The following is a 3,673-nucleotide window of genomic DNA, read 5'->3' as shown; positions in this document are numbered from 1 at the left end:
GGCAGTCAGGGCGGGCCCATGCTGAGGAGTATTGCAGCACTGCACAAACCCCTACAGATACACTCTAGTCCACCCTAAACCTCATGACTAATAGATGAGATTTGCTCTCAGTTCCTTCAACTTGCAGCATCTTAAGCCGTCGTCTGAGAGGATAACTCCCTTTATGCGTCAGACACACAGCTTTTCCTGCTTTTTTGTATCCCACTCCTGTCTGTAATCCTACTGACAAACATATGATCACTTTGCTTGTGAAATGTGTATTTTTATAGGAGTCAGACTGTATAATTTAATTCAGCCCCATGGAAGCAAAGCTAATTAGCATTTTAACACACACTAATTAGACACAACTATAGGATGGATTACCATGAAAAACAGAGCAGACAATTATTTCTCCCGAACCACGAAGCTTAACGCCTTTTTTATACCGTGACTTTTCCTCTGGTGCCTACATTTGGTTTTGAAGAAAATGTCTCATGGTGAAAGGATTGTCATAAATTGCAGATTCATTTATGTTCCTCCTCTGAGGCTTATTTGCATCACATATTAGCATGCTAGCAAGCTACACAACAATGGTGAATGTGACTAACATTTGAAATGCTGATTATGAGCATGTGTCGATGCTAACATTAGCATTTAGCATCCCTGTACCTAAGTGGCTACAGTCTTACAATGTTGCCAGCATGGCTGTCGACTGTTAGACTTGTGTCCTTATCTTATCCTGATTGTCATTGAAGTGGAACAAAAATAACAACTGATAAAAAAGCTAATTTTTTTGTAAACATGCTGTCAACATATTATGTGTAATATGTGTAATATGCATCAACTTGTTGTAGCTTTGTTTTTTTGGAAGTCTATATGTTTAATTGGCTTTGTTATTTCATACCTTCAAATGGAAACGCTCATGAGTTCTTGCGTCATTTTAAACAACTTCTCATAGCTCAGTCAGTGATATTTGGTATTTTGGGAGTCTTCCTTTAAATTCAAAATAAAGTCCTGTGACTTGAATTAAATGTATGGCTGCACTAGCAGGTCCTTGAATGGTTATGAGTCTGCAAGAAAAACAATATTCACTCTATTTTTAGAGGGCTTAAGTGCAGGTGGACACTCGGCAACTGTAACAATAGAATAATACATTCTTAAGGATAATATTTCCATTTGCCGCAAACGCACAGACATTTTTTTCACTCACCTTCTGAATGAAAAGACAATTTGGTTTTAGGCATCTTTTTCTGATCCTCTGAAGGAACTTTAAGCCCATAATGCTGCTTTAGGCTACATGTTGACACTCTCATTTTGGTCCACAATGCATTGAAAAGAAACCCTCTAAGTTTTGAGAAGCTCTTTTCTCACCAGATTTCTGCTGCATTTGGCTGTTCTTAATCTAGGCCATATGCTGGCTGAGTTTCTTTGGACCGACTGTGTTATAAATATATCTCATTACGCAACAGAAAAAAAACACACATTTCATTTTAATCCCATCATCCTCTGACCAAAAGAGACTGTATCTGTTTCTACAAACATTTGCCGCTTCCACTCTGTTTCCCACCTGAGTTTAATGGCACGCTGCTCCACTGAAGGCAGACCGACTTCAGCCATCTGCTCGGGCTCTTTCTACAGTAGCTGTTATATTGCTTTGACAGAATCTCTTTTCTCCAATATACTCTGAGGAGCAACATACCTGTCCACCCCCAGGATTCCCACTCCTTAATACTTTTATTGTGTGCAAATTGTTTCCTGTTCATGAAAAAGTGCGTGGGCACAATGTATGGAGATGTCATCTCCGGGTTTTTGGATATGACACATTTTAAGGAGAGAACATTGTCGGGAGAATTGACAGCAATACGTTTCAACAATAAGTTACAGTATATTCAGATCCACACAGAACAGGTAAGTGCTGAAAAGACAACTCCAAATGCTCTGGCATTGTCACAAATCTACACTTATTGAAACGGCTAGTCTCACTAAATGTTAATGTGATAACTCTTATACACAAGTTTCCACTTCGAGCCCAAAAATAACAAGTCAGGCCCGTTACTGTCTGTCACAACAAACAGATTGTTGCAGTGCCATCAGGCCTGAAGTATGCATCACGTGGACTGAAATAAGCCTGAGTGACTGCTGTTGCTGCAGGAGCAGAATATACTTAGACTGTATTTAGAGAAGATCCGAGTACAACAATAACACAAGTGCTGCAGCCAACTGCAGTGTGTTTAAAACCTGAAAGTTTGATTGGAGGTTCCAAATACTAATTTTGTTTTGTATATGGATGTGTTCTTTAGCTCATGTTCAAGTTCAATGTGAAAGTTTTTTTGGGGGGGCTTTTTGTGCCTTTATTGGAGAGATAGGACAGTGGATAGATTCAGAAATCAAGGAGAGAGAGAGAGCAGGGAATGACATGAGGGAAAGGAGCCACAGACTGGATTCGAACCTGGGCTGCCCGCTTGGAAGACTATAGCCTCCATACATGGGGCACACGCACTAACCACTGCCCCACAAACGCCCCAAATGTGAAAGATTTTTATCAGCCAGCTGAAACCTTCTCCTGCAGAAACATCCTTTCTTATTTTTTATCCACCCAGGGCGAGGGATTCCAAAAGCCGAAGCTTTAAAAGATAAAATTCCTCCCTGAGGTGTTTGGAGAGGGTAAAAGAAAGATGCACAGCCAGCAGCAGCTTTAGCATTGATTAATGAAACAGACTGGAAAGCTCTCAAGTTTAAAGCTGTATGTATTGCTCTATTGCAGATGATGGCGTCTGTAAACTGAAAACACGATCCCTGAAGAGACAGAAATATCTCACTTTATTTGTATTACTCATATCCTAAATGAAACTCTGGTTATAAAAGGGATCAACTGCTGATTCAAGTGCAGATCACAGGATGGACCTCTGAATCAGACAAGCATTATAAAACAGACTGTGCTCCACTGAGGACTGGGTTATTTGTGGACTTTGACCCCAGATAAGTAATTGGAGCAGTGAAGCCATTGCAGCTTCTCGCTGAATGCTGGGAATGCGTAGAATGACTCAGCGTTCTCGGCAGGATGCTGGCAGAGAGGACATCCATCACGCCACTACAACTGTGTGTCAACAGCCTATAGAAGCCTGACGCTGCTCTGACATTGTCTCTGCTGGCTCACTGTGCAGGCAGGGCAACACACTGCTGAGAAAACATCACTGACCTTGCTTGGTCCAAGGGGTCAAAGCAATCTGATGTCAGCTGGGGAGGAAGAAGTAATTAGTGGCGTTAGAAAAAAAAAGTAAACCATTATTATATTTGCATCAGAACTGTCCATCTCAGTGGAATTTAATTTCCAGCCTCACAGTCAGGGCCGCATTAACCTGCTGCAGGGCTCGGGGGCATGAAGGAGCTATGGGTGCAATTTGTTATATTTTCCCTGGAGCACCTAAAATGTTCCAGTTCTCCTGCTGTGTGTCAATATAGTTGTATTACCCATATACAATCATATAACAACATAGTAATAGTACTATTATTACAAGATTTTGATACAGGTCCAAGCCAGCCTTCAATATTAAATTAATTTCAACTGTAATCAATTCGGTTTTTATAGTACTTTATTCGTGCCTATAATTCCAAAATGTTGTTACAAATTATTACATTAGGAGTGCTAAACAGGTTGATGACCCTGGGGTGTTTGGGGCCAAATGGGAGAGGC

This window comes from Labrus mixtus, chromosome 15 (assembly GCF_963584025.1).
Source record: "Labrus mixtus chromosome 15, fLabMix1.1, whole genome shotgun sequence".
Taxonomy (NCBI): Eukaryota; Metazoa; Chordata; class Actinopteri; order Labriformes; family Labridae; genus Labrus; species Labrus mixtus.
The sequence above is the reverse complement of the archived record's forward strand: the minus strand, read 5'-3'. Positions refer to the sequence as shown.